The sequence below is a fragment of the Scyliorhinus canicula genome, chromosome 15 (assembly GCF_902713615.1).
Source record: "Scyliorhinus canicula chromosome 15, sScyCan1.1, whole genome shotgun sequence".
NCBI lineage: Eukaryota > Metazoa > Chordata > Chondrichthyes > Carcharhiniformes > Scyliorhinidae > Scyliorhinus > Scyliorhinus canicula.
Window position 1 is genome coordinate 17,442,938 of NC_052160.1, and position 21,646 is coordinate 17,464,583.

The 21,646-nt window shown below is 45.2% G+C and overlaps 1 protein-coding gene and 1 long non-coding RNA gene across 5 annotated transcripts in view; one reads left to right on the forward strand and one right to left on the reverse strand.

The window, feature by feature from the left end:
* cacna1ha (calcium channel, voltage-dependent, T type, alpha 1H subunit a) overlaps positions 1–21,646 on the forward strand; it is an 806,165-nt gene that overhangs the window by 175,982 nt on the left and 608,537 nt on the right. The gene's annotated exons all lie outside the window — the stretch shown is intronic.
* On the reverse strand, positions 13,020–20,593 carry LOC119978063. Its single transcript, XR_005463365.1, has 3 exons — positions 20,547–20,593; positions 16,455–16,601; positions 13,020–13,236 (listed from the first exon to the last, which is right to left on the reverse strand). It is a non-coding gene; the product is annotated as an uncharacterized LOC119978063 (long non-coding RNA).

Below are 21,646 nucleotides of genomic sequence, written 5' to 3' on the forward strand. Positions count from 1 at the left end.
GACAGCCACCACCAGGCCGAGGAGGAGGAGGAGGTGCAAAGGAAGTGCCGCATGAGGCCTCGTGAGTCCCTGCAGCACCTGTCATTCGAGGACCTGCTGCACCGAGCATATCTTCGAAGACTCCGGCTGATCAGGGGAACAGTGCAACATATCTGCCGGATCGTGGCACACCTAGCACCGTGGGGGAATGGGGGAAGACACCCGTTATCAATGGCCATCATGGTGACGATCGCCCTCAATTTTTATGCTAGGGGCTCCACCCAGGCGCCGAGTGGAGACCAGTCCAGAATCTCACAGAGCTCGGTGAGTAGGTGCATCTGCACCATCACGGAGGCGCTGTGTGCCCAGTCAGCACAATATATCCATTTCAGTCTGGACTGAGCCCACCAAGATGCTCGGGCAGCAGGGTTCACTGCCATTGCCAAGGTGCCCCAGGTCCCAGGTCCTTTTAAAAAAAAAAAATTTATTCAAATTTTCACATTTTCACAAAAAAGAAAACAATAACAGAAAATTCTAAGAACAAAAAGAACAGAACCCCCCCCCCCCCCCCCCCCCGTATATACAAAAGAGAAACAGTAAATTAACGCCCGTCGTTGGCAAAAAACAGATATTCAACCCAAAACAAAAACAAAGAGACAGCCCCCCTCCCCCCTCCCCCGGGCTGCTGCTGCTGACCTTTTGTTTTTACCGTTCTGCCAGGAGATCTAGGAATGGTTGCCATCTCCTGAAAAACCCCTGCACTGACCCCCTTAGGGCAAATTTCACCCTCTCCAATTTAATAAACCCCGCCATATCGTTGACCCAAGCCTCCACGTTTGGGGGCCTCGCATCCTTCCACTGAAGAAGAATCCTCCACCGGGCTACTAGGGACGCAAAGGCCAGAACACCGACCTATTTCGCCTCCTGCACTCCCGGCTCCACTGCAACCCCAAATATTGCGAGTCCCCAGCCTGGATTGACCCTGGATCCTACCACCCTCGATCCCGTCCTTGCCACCCTCTTCCAAAATTCCCCCAGCGCCGGGCATGCCCAGAACATGTGGACATGGTTTGCTGCACTCCCTGAGCACCTAATACATCAGTCCTCGCTCTCCAAAAAACCGGCTCATCCTCATCCCGGTCATATGAGCCCTATGCAGCACCTTAAACTGTATGAGGCTAAGCCTCGCACAAGAAGAGGAGTTCACCCTTTCTAGGGCATCCGCCCACGTCCCCTCCTCAATCTCCTCACCCAGCTCCTCCTCCCATTTATCTTTCAGCTCCTCCACCGAGGCCTCGTCTACCTCCTACATCACCTGGTACGCTTCCGAGATCCTCCCCTCTCCAACCCGTACCCCCGAGAGCACCCTGTCCTGAACCCCACGAGGCGGCAGCAGAGGGAACCCCGCCACCTGCTGCCTGACAAACGCCCTTACTTGCATGTACCTAAAGGTGTTCCCAGGGGGGAGCCCAAACATCCCCTCCAGCTCACCCAGGCTCGCAAACTTCCTGTCTATGAACAGGTCCCCCAGCCTCCTGACACCTGCCCTGTGCCAACTCAGGAACTCGCCATCAATTTTCCCCGGGTGCCCAGGTCCTTTGAGCACCTGCAGACAACAGTCTGCTCTTCACGAACAAATAGGGTTCCACTCGATGAAAGTGCAACCGGTGTGTGACCATCAGCTGTGCATCAGCCTGATACCCAGGCAGTGTGCACAATGCCTTCCTCCTGGCACACTCGTCTTTTCCTAGCCTCTTCGCGGCACATCCCCGGTTGAGAGGTTGGCTCCTGGGTGATAGGGCTCTCCACTGCAGTCTTGGCTGATGACGCCTGTCCAGAGGCTGCAGATTGACGTGGAGACCTGCTACAACAACCCCCATGCAGCGACCTAGGGGTGATTGAGCGGTGCTTCAGCCTCCTGAAGATGCGGTCCAGGTGCCTGGACCACTCTGGATTATCCTCCAGCTTGGAGGGTTGCCCACATTGTGGTGGTCTGCTGTGTCCTTCACAATAATAATAATAATAATAATATTAACTTTATTAGTGTCACAAGTAGGCTTACATTAACACTGCAATTAAGTTACTGTGAAAATCGTCTGGTCACCACATTACAGCATCTGCTCAGTACATGGAGGGAGAATTCAGAATGTCCAATTCACCAAACAAGCACATCTCTCAGGACTTGGGGGAGGGAACCAGAGCACCCGGAGGAAACCCACGCATAGACAGGGAGAACGTGCAGACTCTGCACCGACAGTGACCCAAGCCAGGAATCGAACTTGGGTCTCTGGCGCTGTGAAGCAACAGTGCTGCTCATGCATCACTCACAGAGGGGCGACGGGCTGGAGGAGGAGGAAGAACATCAGTCCTCATCCAATGAAGAGGATACGGAAGAGGGCGAGGACTGGCAGGACATGGGGCCCTGGAAGGCACAGGAGGCCACACAACTAGCGTGCGAGGGCCAACACGCATACGAACTAGGAGCAGGAGTAGGCCATCTGGCCCTTCAAGCCTGCTTTGCCATTCAATGAGATCATGGCTGATCTTTTGTGGACTCAGCTCCACTTTCGGGCCCGAACACCTTAACCTTTTATTCTCCAAAAAACTATCTATTTTATCTTGAAAATGTTTAATGAAGGAGGCTCAACTTTTTCACTGGGCAAGGAATTCCATAGATTCACAACCCTTTGGGTGAAGAAGTTCCTCCTAAGCTCAGTCCTAAATCTTCCCTTTATTTTGAGGCTATGCCCCCTAGTTCTGCATGGGATGCTCTGATTGTCTCCAGGTTCACCGACTTGGGGGGGGGGGGGTAGGGTGGGGGGGGGGGGGGGTGGAGAGAGAGGGACTGTGGATGGAGGGGTGGGCCTGGCCTGGGGCATGGAAACCGCATACCACCTCACCCCCCCCCCCCCCCCCCCCCTCGCCGCCTGCAGCCCCATCCATGATACCTACCTGCCGCACTACGTGGTGCGGGCCCTGGGTTGGCAGTCACAGCAGGTATGGTCCATGGGAATGGAAGATGATGCCATCCCACCCTGCGATGAGCTCTGATGCTCCGTATCGTTGGACAACATCTGACCCCTGCCCATGGTAGTACTTCCCACTGTCTACCTGGGTGATCCCTGTATGACCCTGAGCTGGTCATTCCATCACACAGTCCCATCGAATCCCTGAGGTGGCGGAGATGGGAACGCCCTGCCATGTAAGTAACTGGGACCGGTCACAGAGCTCACAGCAAAGTGGGGAAAGGGGGATTGGTGTAAAGCACAGGGTCCAGCGGGTTCCTCCCTTGCCTCTGGTGGGTTCCTCTGTTGGGCACAGGATGCATGAGAGGAAGGGACTCCACACCAGTTACAGGTATGCCCATCAAGGTTGTTCCACCCAAATGGTGTGGCTGCCCCACACTGCTGGCTATAGGGTGGGAAGGCCATTCTTGATCTTTCTCCCCCAGACATAGTGCGGAGAGTCAGGAAAGTCACAGCTCTCAATCCTAAGCCTTCCCACGCCATTTTGTGGTCTCTCATCCCATCTTCCAGCTCCCTCTTCGGGGGAGCATTAAATTCCATCCTATAAGTGGTTCATGGATTTTCTTTGAAGAGGATGAAAGGAATATGCACTTTCATTTTGTGTGTGACAAGTTTTCCACGTTGTGTAGCACTATAATCCCAGCACTAATTAAACAAAGTAACTTACATTTAAAATTTAAAAAGTGGTGGCTTTACTATATAATAATTACATTTAAACAAAAACAGAAGGAATATATGATTTCACTGAGCTATGTTAAGTAAATGTTAAATTTGTAAGAAATTCAGAATATTATGTTGTGGGAGGATTAGTATATAGCTTAAAATAAAAGGTTAACAGGTCTGTTACAATATCAAACCAAGAAATTTGGTGTGAATACGTTAACATTCAGAGTCACAGAGGTCTACGGCACAGCAAAGGCCCTTCGGCCTATCATCTCTGTGCCAATCCAGGTCAAAAACAACCTCCTTTGATATAATCCCATTTTCCTGCACTTGGCCCATAGCCTTGTATGTCTTGGCATCACAAGTGCACATCTAAATATTTCTTAAATGGAAAGAGGATCTCTCCCTCCAGCACCCTTCCAGGCAGCGAGTTCCAAACTCCCACCACCCACTGGGTAAAAATGTTTTTCCTCACATCCCTCCTAAACCTCTTGCCCCTTACCTTAAATCCATGTGCCCTGGTCATTAATCCCTCCACCAAGGGGAAACGTTTCTTCCTGTCCACTCTATTTATGCTCCTCATAATTTTATACCTCGAAATCATGTCCTCCTCAGTTTCCTCTGCGCCAAGGAAAACAACCCCAGTGTATCCAATCTCTCTTCATAGCTTAGACTCTCCAGCCCAGGCAACATCCTGGTAAATTTCCACTGTACCCTTTCCAGTGCTATCAGATCCTTTCCATAATGTGGATTCCAGAACTGCACACAATACTGTGGCCTAACCAACATTTTTTACAGTTCCAGGATAACCTCCGTGCCAGAAACTCTTTGCCTTCTTAACCACTGTGTCTACCTGCCCTGCTATCTTAAGGGACCGGTATACATGCACACCAAGATTTCTCTGATCCTCGGTACTTCCGGGTCCTGCCGTTTATCATGTATTCCCTTGCCTTGTTTTCCTGCCCATGTGCATCACCTCCCACTTATCCTGATTTAATTCCATTTGCCACTGATCAGCCCATCTGGCCAGCCCATCTATATTCCACTGTAATCTAAGGCTTTCCTCACTATTTACCACCACACCAATTTTCATATCATCTGCGAACTTACTTGTCAACCCTCCTACATTCATGTCTAAATCATTTATATAAAACACAAACAGCAAGGACCCTTACACTGATCCCTGCGTAACACCACTGTACACAGGCCGGCAGTCTGAAAAATACTCCTCGACCTTCACCCTCTGCTTCCTGCCACTCGGCCAATTCTGGATCTAATTTGCTAAATTTCCTTGGATCCCATGGGCTCTTCGCTGTCAGTCTCCCATGTGGGACCTTGTCAAAAGCCTTGCTGAAGTCCTAGTAGACTATGTATTCATACGATTATCTTCACAAAGTTCTATTTTGAAAAGTTTGAAAAGTATTTAAAACTTAAACTTCTCAGGTTTCCCAATCCAGGGCAGTAGTGCCAGGGTGCCCGAGTGGCACTACCAGGATGTCAGGCTGGAAGTACCAAGGTGCCCAGGTGCTAGATGGTGTGCCAGGGTGCCAGTTTGCCCTGTCCCCAACCACCCAGAGGTCTCTAATGGCCTGGGAGACACCCGTACCACCTCTAGGTGCCATTATGACTGGTCCGCGAGATCCCCCAGGCCCGGCCGTTAGATCTCAGGCGCCAACGGAATACCCCAAGCAAATATTTAAATGCGCGAATGGCTCATTTAAAATTGCAAATCTGGATCATACCCAGTGAGGGCGAGATCCAGGTTGCGACATCTCATGAGATTTTGTTAAACCTTGCAAAATGTTTTGAGCATTGCAAATCTCGTGAGGTGGTCTCACCCAACATCAAATCAGCTTTGACAAGACCTCTAAATCGTGCCCAACATCTGTGAAAAACCTGTGGATAGAGATTAATGTTTTTTTGAATTTGTAATTAACATTCTACTTTCGTGATAGTAGAAAACAATATGAATGGATGAGAAATACGCATTATGATGCATAGGCAGAAGATTGTATGCAAATTTGCTTGAACATAGATTAACAATACATAGAATGCACATGCAATTAAATAATATTTGTATTCAAATTGAGGGTGATCATTTTTTTTATAGCTCAGAGAGATTGTGTTCTCTGAATATATATCCAATACTGAAATAAACCAATGAATAAAAAGGCCCCATCGCAGTATTTTCTTTCATCTTCTTATAATAGAGCACTGGATTTTCTTGAAACTCTTGGGTGAGTTGACATACTTAGAGATAATTTTTGTGAATGCCTTGCCTAATGGTTCCATGAGACTCCAATGTAAAGTCTAGAAACTATGCTTGTTCCTAAACCCTCGCATCATATCTATAAATTGTATATCAGTTTATGGGTTTGCACAAAATAATGATAATGACCAGATTGCCTGTAATGCTATACACTCGTCATAATGTTTTGTTTTCTGGGGTAACAAGTTCCACAGATTGACAACCCTTTGGGAGAAGTAGTTTCTCCTCAAACCTGTTTTAAATTTGCTACCTCTTCTAAGATTATGACCTCTCGTTTTAAATGTCCCACAAGAGGAAGCATCTGCTTCATGTCTACTTTATCCATACCGTTTCACATCTTGTACACCTCGATTGATCTCCCCATTTTCATCTAAACTTGAGAGAGTTTAGGCCTAAACTAATCAATCTCTCCTCATATGACAAACCCCATGACTGGATTCCCCGCCGGTAGGATGCTCCGTTTTGCCAGCAGCCCGGGTGTATCCTGACGGCGTGGGGCTGCTCCATAATGGGAAACCCATTGAACAGCATCCCGTAACGGAGCATCCCGCCGGCGGGGTGAATCAGAAATGTGGCGTGGCGGTGTACAGAATCCAGCCCCATATCTCTGGAATCAATCCAATGAACCATCTCTGAACTGCCTCCAATGAGGGACCAAAACTGTGCACAAAGTCCAGGCGCGCCTTGTATTATATTGTGTCAACTCATCTTCAAATTACCCCTCAACACAAAACTAAGACTCTTATAGAGAGAATTACTGTTGGTAAGAAACCTATTTGGAGACCAACTTTTACTTCAAAATGATGTTCATTATATAAACGTGTTAAATCTAAGGGATGGTCTGCGGGCCAAGCTTTTCAACATGTTTCACAGTTATACAACAGAGTGTTGTCAGCAATCTTTTCAAATACCTTTTCCTACTGTTGATTAAGGTGGTCTGGGTCCACACTTGCTTGTTCAGTTGTGTCTACCTTTCACTTAACTAGTTAAATCTATGTAATTTTTTTTTTAAATTGTTAACTTCATTGAGACTACTGTATTGGAGGACATCCTTCAGCCTAATTAGCTAGATACAGAAGCTACTTTCCAATTTTAAGAAACTAAAATGCTTAGCAGCATGATTTCATAATGTGAATGCTGTCTTCAGCGTGAGACTATTTTAGTTCAGTGTTGATCAAATAAGTAACTACATTTAAAAAGTGTTTTATGTTTGAAATTTAGTTTTACTGGACTGATTAGGCTAAGTCTGACTATGCGCTTGTAAGGAGGTTTAGTGAAATCTTTGTGTATTAATTATCAAATTAGACATGCTCGTAACACATATAATTTTCAGTTATTTAATAACACTGCTTGGTTTCACCTGAAGCTTAATACTTTGAACCTCCGCAGTATTTTGCTTTTGGATTAGTATTTTCTTTTCTGTTTTAATACAACAGATAATCCTACTGGAGATAAATGGATTTTTTGCTTTCCAAATATTGGAGACTGAGGCTACGAATCATATGGTTCATGAAAATGTCTAATAGGATATTAAAGTGAGAAAGTTGAATTGTCTGGGAGGGAGCTATTAAATTGTCATCTTGATCTGCTGGCTATATTGTTGCTGAGCGAGAAACTCTCATTGCAAATGCGATCTCAGATAATATTGTGTTGTTTTGTGTTTGAAACTACTCCAAGGAGGGACAAGAAGTTGACTGAGCTCATGAACTAGGAAATGGAACAGTGTTGGGCAGTATAGAAGAGGCTGCAGGAAATTATCACTGCACATGTAACCCAGTCTTCAGAGATTTAAAAAAATAAAGATGGAGGATTGTTGGAGTGTAAATGTTGATCCTTGTCGATAAAGAAAAGAGACCAAAACACAGCTGAGCATTATCAAATTGTGGACCACCAGCTAATCCAATTCAGACGGAGGAATCTGAAACTAAGGAAAAGCTAAACATTGATTTTCCTGAATTGAAACATGGCAATACTCCCAGAGCTACCTTGGTGCTTACAAAAGTGATGTCATAAACAACACTACATTGAAGCAAGAGGGTAATATTAAGCAGAAATTTATACAGTCACTTAGATTTTCTGCGCAGGTGAATTTCCAGTGGAAACACAGCTGAGGTCAATTTGCACCTAATTGACAGGGAGTAGATTGGCTCCATCTCAGATTCCTGTGCCAATCTAATCAACGTTATGAAGATGAGTTTCTGGTATTAGAAGCTTACTATTTGTGAGCTAGCAATGTTGCTTTGGGATATGTGGAACAGTTGAGGACTCTGGGTCTGTACTCATTGGAGTTTAAAAGGATAAGAGGGTATCTTATTGAAGCTTACAGGATACTGCGAGGCCTGGATAGAGTGGACGTGGGGAGGATGTTTCCACTCGTAGGAAAAACTAGAACCAGAGGGCACAACCTTTGACTAAAGGGATGATCCTTTAAAACAGAGATGAGGAGGAATTTCTTCAGCCAGAGGGTGGTGAATCTCTAGAACTCTTTGCCCCAGAAGGTTGTGGAAGTCAAATCATTGAGGTCTTTAAGACAGAGATAGATAGGTTCTTGATTAATAAGAGGATCCGCGGTTATGGGGAGAAGGCAGGAGAATGGGGATGAGAAAAATTTCAGCCATGTTTGAATGGTGGAGCAGACTCGATGGGCCGAGTAGCCTAATTCTGCTCCTATGTCTTATGGTCTTTTGTCAACAGACGTTTATAGGCGCTCTGGAGTAAATGGATTCGGCCAGGCTCATTTATTTCAGAACAGAGTCAAAAAAAATTGCTGAAATAAAGCAGAAAATGCTGTAAATAGTCAGCAGTCTGTCAGCATCTGTGGATAGAGGAAATAGATCTGTTTTTATTTCAGATATCTAGCATCTACACTATTTTGTTTTTGAATCAAAAATGCAGCCTTGATTATGAGATTTGTAAAACATTCTGAGCTCAGGGATGAAGGTGTGAAACGCCTTCTGCACAGAGCCAGGGAAAAGAAGCAGGCATTGTTTGGATTGGAAAGACTAAGCCTGCAAGAAACACAAGTCCAGTTATAAGAGTTGGTTAGAACAGTCAGTGCCAAGTTTAGAAGTGAGTTCTGGGCAAAGTTAAATCACTTCACCGGGGCAGGCAAGGTAAAGGTGCCATCACACTTACAAGAATGCACTCTACTCAAGACCATCACCCACTCTGAAATAATCTCATCTCACATCTATACATTTGATTTCCTGCCCACCAATATCCAGAAGGCTGCACTGTAATGCTTTGTCCTTGAAGAATAAACAGGGGAAGTAAATGAACCAATCATGGAATTTACAATGCAGAGGGAGGCCATTCGGCCCATCAAGTCTGTACTGGCCCTTGGAAAGGGCACCCCACACCTCCACCCTATCCCAGTAACCCCACCTAACCTTTTTGGATACTAAGAGCAATGGGCAATCCACCTAACCTGCACATCTTTGGACTGTGGGAGGAAACCAGAGGAAACCGATGCAGAGACGGGGAGGACGTGCAGACTCCACACAGACGTGCAAACACACGTGCAGACTCCACACAGATAGTGACCAAGCCGGGAATCGAACCTGGGACCCTGGAGCTGTGAAACAACTGTGCTAACCACTGTGCTATCGTGCTGCCCTAAATCCTTTCAGTAAGAGGCCATGCCAGCACTTCATAATGTTTGTTATTTCCCAATCTTCTTCTGGAGCATCAATTCAGAGTTCTCCATCCTGGGGTAATTGGTGTGAAGAGGGGAATGAATAGGCACATGTATGAAACACGAGTTACCAAGGGTCAGCAGGGGATGTAATATTAGGTGGGTGATGTTGCTGGTCAGACATTATCCATTAGCTGAGGAAATTGGGGATCCAGATTCTGTTTTCAATAGAAGAATACTTACAGAACTGCATTCATACAGACATATATGCCAGACAATGAGTTTACAACAATGATGCTCAGAAGTTACCATAGTAACATATATTGCGAGGTTGCTGAGAATATTATGAGGCTTCACTGATCTCATTAGTTCAAATTTATCATAGAATTATGGACATGCAGAGAAGATCAGGATGTCAGTGCATATAGGCTCACCCACAATCCATAACAACACCTATGCAGGAATGCAAGGCCATGTATGCATATGAGTATCACACAGCGTCAGATCCATCTGAGAACCTAGCTGTCATGCTAATTAACTCTGTCCTAAGAGGTTCATCAATAAATCTAACAGGTGTGGCGCAGTGGTTAGAAGTGCTGCCTCACAGTGCCAAGGACCCGGGTTCGATCCCTGTTCCCGGTCACTGTCCATGTGGAGTTTGCACATTCTCCTGTGTCTCTGTGGGTCTCACTCCACACAACCCAAAACGATGTGCAGGGTAGGTGAATTTGCCACACTAAATTGTCCCTTAATTGGAAAAAAAGAATTGGATACTCTAAATTTGAAAAAAAATAAACTTAACAGACAATTAACTATTATAAAAGCAAAATATTGCAGATGCTGGAAACCTGAAATAAAAACAGAAAATTCTGCAAAAACACAGCAAGTCTGGCAGCGTCTGTGGAGCGAGAAACAGTGTTAATGGGTGCAATTCGCCCAAAAATTGACTCAGGGCTGGATTTTCCACCGCCGTTAGTAGAGTTCCTGATGCGGCGAAGAATCCAGAATCAGGGGAAAAATGGGATCGGCGTCTTCCAATGGTCCGGTCTCCCGCTGGCGTTGAGATCCTATTAACGGGCTGAGCACCATATTCTCCTGGCCCACGTGATTCCCCGGTCTTCTGGGCCTGGAATCAGGTGGGCGAGAATTGGTGCAGGTCCTGACAAGCATTTACCTGGCATGGTGGGCCATGGGGGTAATTCTCCCACACAATGCATGACCTGCCCAGCCCATCCCATCAGGCTGCCCCCCCATCACAGACCCCCCTCTAGTGGCCCCATAAATAAAGAGACCCTCCACAGAGGCACTCCTAATTAAAGAGACCTCCCAGAGGGACCCCTTGGAAGGGAGACCACTATCTGGAATCTAGAGAGCAGTCCAACAGAGGCAGTTAAAAAAACTCTGCTTTAAAACTCACCGTAGCAATACACCTGCTTGTTCAAGCACATGAAGCAGCACATGTCAGTTCCTGGAAAGAGAAAATTAGTCAGCTGGGTTTAAAACACCTCAGGTCTTTGATCTGCAAGGCATTCATTTATTTCTCTTTGATATTGATTTTACTAGGCTGTGATTGACAGCTTCTACAAACACCCAGCTGTCAGCATTGTTCTATTCATCTCCCTTCATGGTTGAGTGACTTTCAGCTGTGAAACTAACCACATTGTTTATAAACATCAAGCTTTGTTTGATCTCTCCTGGACCACATCAAATAGAGTTAAGTACTTTCCATTTATCTCTCTTCACTTTGAAGTAGTCAGCAGTGAAACTAACAGAAAGCACTTTATTACTGTTTGATGTGAAATGGCACAATTTCCATTTTTTGGCTCTCCCGTTATTCACCGGGAATAGCGGAATTGACGCTGGGTGCAACCCGGCCAGAAAATCAGATCTGTTAACTGTTATTCCACAGATGTTGTCAGATCTACTGAGCTTTGTGGTGGGAAAGTGGGGGGGGGGGGGGGGGGGGGGGGAGGTGGTTATTTCAGATTTCCAGCATCCGCTGTGTTTTGCTTTTATTATGATGTTTAGAGGAGGTGTGAATGGCAATTGTAAAAAACTGGTGGGCGAGAAATTAGAGCCGATGGTATGGTCTGACATAACTGAACTGAGTATTAAATCTACAGTTTGCAAAGTGCCTAATGGAAAGATCAGGGGTGGGATTCTCCGACCCCTACCGGGTGGGGGAACTGCCGGGGGTCGGAGTGAATCCCGCCCCCGCCGTCCTCCAAATTCTCCCGCCCTCCAAAAATTTCCCTGGTGTGTGTCGCGCCGCCTGCCTCGGAGAATGCTGGGGACTGGGGCGACTCAATGGGCCCTGGGGCTCCCCGAATTCTCTGGTCCGCGATGGGCCGAAGTCCCGCCCGTTCTTTGCCGGTCCGCCGGCGTAAATTAGAGTATGTCCCTTACTGGCAGGACCTGGCGGCGCGGGCGACCTCCAGGGTTCTTGGGGGGGCGCGGGGGGATCTGGCCCCGGGAGGTGTCCCCACGGTGGCCTGGCCCGCGATCGGGACCCACCGATCCACGGGCGGGCCTGTGCCATGGTCCTCTGCCATTCCTTTGCGGAAGCGAAGCCCTCTGCGCATGTGCGGGGATGACGCCAGCACCCGCTGGCCCTCTCGCGCATGCGCTGACTCACGCCGGCCGGCGGAGGCCCTTCGGCGCCAGTTGGCGTGGCGCCGAGCCCCTTTCCCGCCGGCCGCCGGGGCGCAGACCACTCCGGGGCGGGCCTAGCCCCTGAAGGTGCGGAGGATTCCGCACCTTTGTGGCGGCCCGATGCTGGAGTGGGCCATTCCGTCCCGCTGGGACCCCCCGCCCCACCGGGTAGGGGTGAATTCCGCCCGCGATTATGTTCTTCGATTTTCCAGAGGTCACTGTAGGAAGCCAAGGCCATTGCGGAAGTGAGGTGGAGAATTAAGGTCACAGGCAACCAGAAAGTCAGGATAATGCTTGCAGACTGAATGGCAATGCTCTTCAAAACGATTGCCCAGTTTGTTTTTAGTCTCCCCAGTGTATTTTTTGGCTGAAGGGTAAAAGCATTGGAGAGCTTTTCTTTGGCAAAAGTTGATTCGTCCACTTTCTTGCAAAAAAAAATTCATATGACCCATTTACAATTAATTTGCAATTAGAATGAATACATTTGCATAGTAGTCAATCAGGTGGAAAAAATTTGCATTAGGTTTGAACAAATGAACTGGAAGAGTTTGAATATCAGTCAATTGGCACTGCAGGGATTTGAATAATTTGAATACAAGAAACTGCATATGAGAAGTGCAATGCCAAGGTGTTACAGGAATGTGTGACAAAATCCTTGACATTCCATTCTTTTTTAATAGTTATGTGTATCCTGTGGCATAGCACAGTAAGCCAGCGAAGATCTGTTGCTTAACTGCCTGCATTTCTTTCTCTCACTTATTTTGCTTTTTACTCTATTCTACTTCACTCTTTCTCATAATTCTCTCAATCTCTCTATTCTGCTGCTCTCAGAAATTATCTGTTTCTTTCTGCCTGCACCTTTTTCATCTTTCTTTTCAGATGGCCTTGCAAGTTGGAGAAAGCTGCAGATTTTATTGTACAGTAGTGATGAAAGGGAAATTCTGTCCGACATATCTCAACAGCTTCCTTTGCACTCCATCCTCCAGTAACTGCGTGATGAGGTTACCATGTATCTACAAACAATTTGAAGTAGCCAGAGTGAATGCATATATTATAAAAATCTACATTACATTAAATATTTTAAATTAAGCAAAATAAATCCCTCCACTTTAACAACCAGTTTTCCTCTATATTTCAAACAGGGCGGAATTTTACAAAAATTTCAGAGTGTTCTGGACCAGGCAAGAAAAGCAGTGTGTAACTCGCTGGTTTCACAGTTGCCTTTTCTCGGGGTGCAGAGGGGAGTATTATGACAAGACCTCAGAAGCAGTGGCGTTAAGCCGGTTTTGATTCTTAAAATGCATTGAAATTCAGGTTTACTCTCTCACTGGCCGCGATCCTGATTATGTCACCCGCAGGGAGGCAGCGACGATCTCAAACTGAGATCTTGGTTGCTGGAAATCCTGTTTTAGCTCTTTCATGAGAGTAAGTGGCCATAATGGGATTTGCCAGCGGTGAACAGGCTCATAAAATCGTGACCCTGATGTCTGAAACGTTCTGATGGCTAACTTGAGAACAGCTGCGTGATCACTTTAGGTGTCAGTTAAATATTTTCTGTTCAACACTTTGATGCTGATTGTGTTGTTTCAGTTTCAGCTTCACTTGATTACCAGTGATGTAAGTTGAATGCTTTTAACCACGTTGAAGGCAAATAAATATTCGCAATTAATGTGGTTTAAGCGCTGAAATTTCATTTCAGGCCAGTGATTTCATTTGATTGCTATTAGTGATCAAATGATGACTGAACGATTGCTTTGGGATGCAAATAATTGCAAATAAGTGCAAATGAATACTTCGAATGTAGAATGATGTCAACATTTTCCATGAGTGCATATTTTTTGTGAAAAGAATTCCTGAAAAACTAAGTGCAGCCATTTCAAATCCGAATTGTAAAATGAAAGGATAGCACTTCCATGCATCCCAGATCTTTTTTTAATTGTTACATTTAGAAATATACAATTAATAATTAAATTAATTTGCACCTTTCTTTCATAATGACCAAGCAGGCCAGCAGCACGGTTCGATTCCAGCACCAGCCTCCCTGGACAGGCGCCGGGATGTGGCGACTGGGGGCTTTTCACAGTAACTTAATTGAAGCCTACTCGTGACAATAAGCGATTTTCATTTTCATAATGAATGTGGAAATGCATTTATAGCATTATTGAAAGGCTCTGCTTCAGTAAATTTAAATTTAGGAGTTTGCTCAGAGCTTCTTACCAATTTGATTAATGTTATAATTATGAGAAAATTTAACTTTTTTTAAATATTAACAACTTCCACTTCCACAGCATCTTTAAAGTGAAGGAATGTTTCAAAATGCTTCATGAGTAGGTTTGAGGAAACTGATTGTTTCAGGAAGTAAGGGGTTAAGTGGAGTGGTCCACTTAATTGGATGAATTTTTGAGTTAAAGTGACATTGAGGTTTATAAAGAGAGAAGTAATGCTGAAACTCTGAAGAGAGGGGGAATGAACATGTGGCAAGTATTGGAGGAAGCATTTTGGATGAGAGAGGGGACTGGCAGACATTGCAGGGCGAGGGGAGTGTGTTGAATGAGAAAAATGGACTGGCAGATAGAATATTAACTCTGGGGATCTGTAGCCCTGTCACAGTACTCATCAAAGTTGCAAATGACACTCTGTGACTGTGATAAAGGTAAACTATTTATCCTCTTATCATGTCCATAGCTTTTCACATGGTTGACCAAACCATTTCCCTACATTGCACCTCCACTGTTGTACAACTGGGTGGGACTGTACTCATCTATTTCCATTCTTATCTATCCAATTATAACCAGAATAATATTTAAAATTATTTCACTTCCTACTTCTACACTATTACCGTTGGTTTCTCCTTGGATCTATCTTTGCCCCTTTTTTTTCTAATGTGCATGCTGCCCCTCAGGGACATGATCCAAAGCATAGCATTAGTTTTCATATGTACACTAACTTCACCCAACTGTACCTCACTTCCTTGAGTACACAGGGTGGACCTTAAAAGCAGGATATTCTGGCTGGCCTTTCAAAATCAAGAGTGATATTCAACAATTTATGTGGGGAAAACAGCTAAGAAGAGGAATTATTAACATTTTCCAGAAATTTGAGGAAATCAAATATCAGCATGAAATGAAAAAGGACATTGTGCTATGGGATATGGACAATATATGGCAGATGTTGTGCATCACTTTTTGGAGGAGGGTTAGAGGGGATTTTGGGGAGAGGAAACAATTTTAAAAGCAATTTCTTTGGAATTTAAATTATTCACTTGAGAAAAGGAAGGAGGAATGTTTTTACAAAATAAACTCAATTCTGGATCACTGTACTCTGCTGAGCATGTAAACTCCAACTATTCAGCTTTCCATGTGCTCATGGATTCTACACAATGTACGCCCTCAGGAAATGCTCTTTGCGGTGCAGGAGACAATAATAATCTTTGGTGTTATGCTGGTAAATTGAAAGTTTAAAGCTCTTTTTAAATGTTGAGTTGTGTGAGCTATATTTTATGGTCTCCCGATGGGCATGTTTGAAGGCTGGGGGGACACATAAAATATGTGACTGGGGTTCGATTCCGGCTCGGGTCACTGTCTGTGTGGAATCTGCACGTTCTCCCTGTGTCTCTGTGGGTTTCCTCCGGGTACTCTGGTTTCCTCCCACGAGTCCCGAAATAAATGCTTGTTAGGTGAATCAGACATTCTGAATTTTCCCTCAGTGTACCAGAACAGGCACCAGAGTGTGGCGACTAGGGGATTTTCACTATAACTTCTTTGCAGTGTTAATGTAAGCCTACTTATGACACTAATAAAGATTATTTTTATGATTATTATTATTATGTAGGGTGGTCAGCCAATGTCTTTCCCACCAACCGCCAACCCGGTTCTCATAATATGGGGATTGGATAATACGCTCACCATGCCTCCTGCCCATAGGTCTAATGAGGCCTTTGATTGCCAATTATTAGGAACTGAGCCAAGGTCTGTCCCAGGCACCATAATATGCTGGCCGTCCGAAGGCAAACCAGAGTGGTCAGTCCGCTTTTTCACCAAATCTGGAGGAAATGGGTTACCTCCTTTAGGGGTGGGGAGACTCTTGTGGACGACTGGCTCCCCCCTCCCCCCCTGTGATAGAACGGCCCCTTTGTGCCTTCCCGCCAGTCCTTCAAAACATCCCTCCTTACATTTACACATCCCCCACCCTATGTTTACCAATCCCTGCCCTTCCAGAACCCCAGATTTACCTGTCTCTTGTGGCCAGACCCTCTTCATCCTGGGCACTTCTTGTAGTCTCAGTAGTGCCCACTACTTAGCTCTGGTACTGTTGGGACTACAAGAGCTGAGATCCAATCAGATTGGCTGGCAACTCTCGAGGGCAGTACTTCCTTTCCCTGAGGGGTGAAGTCAAATCTTTAGTTTGTTAAGGCTGTCTCCAGCTTAATACTGCTGCGAAGCAGCTTTTTTCAAAGTTGATAAGTTTCTGACCTACTTTTCTTGGTTGTGAGCAGTATGCCCCCCTCATAAAACTCAGTCCTGTGGGTATTCATTCATAGGATAGCTTCTGACTAAGAACTGTACTGAAGCATTAACTTATCATTTGATAAGGCCTGGTATTTGGTCAAGTTGGTGTTGTCGTGTTAGGTGCACTGGTCTGACACTGGCTGCAACTGGATGCAACTTAGATCAGAAAGATACTCCAGACCTTGAAGTTAGTTCAATCAGGTTTATTGAACTAATAGCACAGTTAGCACAGTTCTCTGTGAGTTCGATTCTCTGCTAACTTAACTCTGTCTGACTGAACCAGACTAGTTCTTAGCCACATGGTGGAGGTGTGAGATTGTAACAACAGCCTTGACTCTCTAGATGTTCATCAGTGGAAAGAGGCGGAGTGTGAGTGCCTCGGGTCTTTTATAGTCAGAACCCACTCCTGAGTGTCCTGCCTGCTTATTGGTCATGTCCTGTTCTCTGTGTCCATTAGCTGCTTGTCTGTATATCATTATGTGTGTGTGTGTGCCTGCATATCATGACAGATGTGAGTCAAGAGCTCTTTAAAAATGGCAGGCATGCCCCAATTACTGGATTTCTATCTCATTCCTGGGCTGTGCAAGTTTCAGAAGTGCCTTTAAAGGTACGATTTTGATGTGAAGAGTGAGTGCTGGAAGGCCTTTCTATTTTAATTTTAACTGGAACCAAATCACAGCACTGAGGGGGGCCTTTTAAACAGCCCACTTCTGCACCCAACAACCTTTGTGGCTGTTTCTGCTCTTTCAGATTGGCTGTTCCAACTGCAACCCGCACCCACTGCTTCGCAATGGAGACCCCACGTTTGAGTGCACATTCTCCCAAGGCTGAGCCAAGAATTTTCTGGACTCCCATTACTTGCCTTGATGATGAAAATCCAGGCCAAAATTTCAGCACTTTTTCCCTTTCAGTTTTATTCGCCTGCAGTTCTTTCTGACCCTTTGATATTCCAATTCACCGGGCAATTCAATTTGGTAGCCCAAGTCGCCATCATCAATTAAACTAAACTGTAAGTGGTGAACTGCTTTCCAGAGAGGCATTACAGTGGAGCTCAGTCCTCTCTCTCTCTTTGCTTTTGTACTTTCCATCAATTGTCACTAGATTGTAAACAGAAGTGACAGCCTTCAGTTATTTAGGTTTTATCCTTTTGTAGTCCATGGGTGTTACTAATTGCATCATCCTCATTGACACACCTGTTGAGATTAGATAACTCCATAGCATGAAGCAAACCTGACAGTTTTAGTTCTGAGTGGATACTTTCTGCATTGCCATTTAGGATTTACTGTGTATATATAATTCCGAGTATTTGTAATTTTAATACTTTTTAAATTGTTTCTTATTCTGTAGCATAATTTTACCTGGAAAATTCAGAGAGAATGTCATTTAAGCTCATAAACTACTTAAAGAGCTTCCATGTTCTAATGAGACATTGGCTGGAATTTCCTGGATCAGGGTAAATTGCAGAAGACGGCAACATTTATGGCGGTGTGTACGCTGATCAGTATTACGTCAGAATTTCCAACCAATCTCAATAGCATATTCAGGAAAGTAATAAATCAACATGATAAAGCTAAAATTAACATAAACAATTGGGGCTTGAATAAAGCGCAGAAAGACTAATTATCTTTTTTTTTCTATTCACTTTGGTCTTTTCCAATTTTGACAAGACAATTGAGAAAGAGAAGGCCAGGGTTCTTTTCTTTATCAGTTCTGATCTAAGAACCCAGGCCTTCTCTTTTTCAATTTCTGCTTTGCTGTTTTCCACTAGTTTGTTCTGTCTTTTGCTAAATTCTAATATTCTTCCACTTCTCACATGCCTCACCAGTTGTTAAATTGCCTTGTAATCCCCGTGGATATAGATGCCCACTCCCTTTGCCACAACAGGTTCTTCTCAGAATGTCATATCTGAGAAGGGAGTTTGACAATTAATGTCGCATCAATTTCAGCCATTCTCCCTTTGCTGAGCTCAGCGCTCATTTTGCCTATTCGCTGAAAGGACAGAGAACTACCTGCACTGTTTAGATAATGAGTCATCACAATAAAACAGAAATTATGCTTTAAAAAATCACAATGCTTTGTTTAGAAATGGAGCTGAGTATTCCTTTAAAAGGGAATAAAATCCTTGCATTGGAGTCATTTTTATGATATAATCATTCCTCTTTATTTAATTACTCTGTTTCTCAGCAGAGCGTTATTTCAAGAACGTAGAGTAAATAGTCTGATAATGATAGCAATAGATTAATGGACAGCAAACACACTACTTGATCAGTTGCAAAACTACTATCACAAACAGCGCAAACTGCAGTTATGGATAAAATGAAAGACCACACAGAATTTGATTTGTGCTTGGAAGAATATTTAGGAAATTGGGCCTAAATCATTGAAGTCATTAATGCCAAATGTATAATTATTTTATTGCTACCTGGTTTATAACCTTGCAGACCTGTTCATAGAGGGACTTGATTTACAGGCTACAATGTGGGGTTAAAAAAAAAATCTAAGGATTTAATCTTACATCACTGTGGATTTGAATGAAAATCTAATCTTATCAGATTACAATTTACATTGGTGAAATGAGTCAGATACTTCACTGTCAAATTTGCAGCCTTTTGGAGAAATGTACAGGACTGGGATTTCCATACGCTGCTAATGAATGGGTCAACACAATGATGGCAGAATTTAATGTTTGGTGTGGGGTGGCCTTAAAATTCCGCCCAGGTTCTCGCCCACCCTGTTCTCTTTGCAATTTTACAACAGATTTTAGAATGGGTTGGGCAAGGCCTAGGCTGGCTTTCCTACCCTTTCCCCATATAAGGCCCTAAAGCAGCCAATTAATGTCCACTTAAGGGCTGTTTCCCACCCAGCCTCAATTTTCAGGTTGATGGGAGGGCTTCAGAGACAGTGGTAAAGCTCCGAAGGTGACCCTGATCAGGCCTTAGGTGGGAGGGATGACCCTCAAATTAAAGCCTCCTTTCAACTGCAGGCAGACAACCCCCCCCCCCCCCCCCCACCCACCCCCACCACACCTCCCCTCCATGGTTGCTCCCTCTACATGGCCTCTTACCAACACCCCAGCCTCCTCTACCCATCTCTCCCTGGGCCTCACCTCCCCAACCTGCCCTGAGACTCCCACATTTATTTGGCCCTCGACTGGGACTTACGTCCTGCCCACTACAACTTGTGGTGCTGCGGGGAATAAAGAGCTGTTGGTCAGTCAGATTGACTGGCAGCTCTTTGAGGTGGGACTTCCTCTCCACTGAGGGGCAGAAGCCCCGGCTCCAGTCAGCTAACACTCCATGGAGTATTAAATGGCTGTCGGGCAGTCAGAGTCGATGCCGTTGTATTTGCCACTGGATCTTTGGGAAAACCCTGCCATCCTAAAAATCTTGGCGGATGTTATGAGGAATTATGGGTAAAAGAATGTTGCTAACTTGGAGATTGAACAACTTTCCTTAAGACCAAAATCAGCCTAATTCCTGCCCAAAATTTATTTTCTAGATTTCAGTCAGACACTCTTCTGTGTACTAAACCTTTCGCCTTCACTCAGACAGATTTAATCAGTTCTTAAACGTTTACCCAAAGCATGAATGAGTGAGTGTAAACTTTAATGAACATTGTGAAATGTGCTGAAATATATGGGTGATATGAGGTTAATAATTGTTTTATCATAATTGAAGGTTTGTCAGAAAATACTGAGCAGTCAAGGTATAGCGTTAAAACCTAAAGCTTTTGGAAAACCCCTTCGGACAATGAAGACACCACCAGGAACTAACAGTGCTATTGTTGGGAACATTTTCGATATAAGATTTGCATACCTTTTAGACAGTTGTGCTTTTAAATCCGTTCTGAGAAAAGTTCTGCTAAAGTGGCAAAGTAAAGGAAAGCTCATGACGTATATCTGATAAAAAACAGTTGAATATGTACAATATTCAATGCGTGATTTAACCCGATTGTGAGTGAGTTGTTATGGATGTTACTTCTAACTCATCTGGAAAGCTTATAGGGCAAAATTCTCCGACCCCCACGATGGGTCGGAGAATAGCGGGAGGGCCTTCCCGACATTTTTCCCGCCCTCCCGCTATTCTCCCCCACCCCCCGCCCAACTCCCGACCCGAATCGCTGCCGCCGTTTTTTAACGGCCGGCAGCGATTCACAGCTGTTCGATGGGCCGAAGTCCCAGCCCTTTACGCCGTTTTTACGAACGGCAAACACACCTGGTCTGGCCGTTCGTAAAAACGGCGTCACAAACTCGCTTTTCATAACCATGGCACCGATTGGCACGGCAGTACCACGGCCGTGCCAAGGGTGCCATGGGCTCGTGATCGGTGGGCACCGATCGCGGGCAGCGGGCCCGATGCCCGCGCACTCTTTCTCGTTCCGCCGCCCCGCAGTATCCATTCGCGGGGCGGCTGAGGGGCAACCCGGCCCGCGCATGCGCGAGTTTCGCGCAAATACGCGATGACGTCATCCGCGCATGTGCGGGTTGGAGTCTTCCAATCCGCGCATGCGCGGCTGACGTCATATGACGCGTCAGCCGGCGCTAACTCCGGCAAGCGGGAGCCTACGGCGTCGGGCTGCTAGCCCCGACCGGGGACCAGAATCGGTTCCCGGTCGGGAAGGGGCGCGCTGGCGTCAAACCCAGCTTTACGATTTCTCCCGTTTTGGGAGAATCGCGCCCATAGTTTTAAAAATATTTTTATTCTCATTTTTCAGTTTCTTCCAAATTTACACCCAATAATAAACAATAATCAGTGACGAATGTAATGTCAATCCCCATATCAATAACAACAATCCCATCCTTCCTACAAACCCCCAAACACTAGCCTGCATGTTAACATAAACAAAGAACAAAAATAAATCAGGAATCACCCATAGTCACCATTAACGCATACAGTCCCCGTCCCCCCATCTTTCC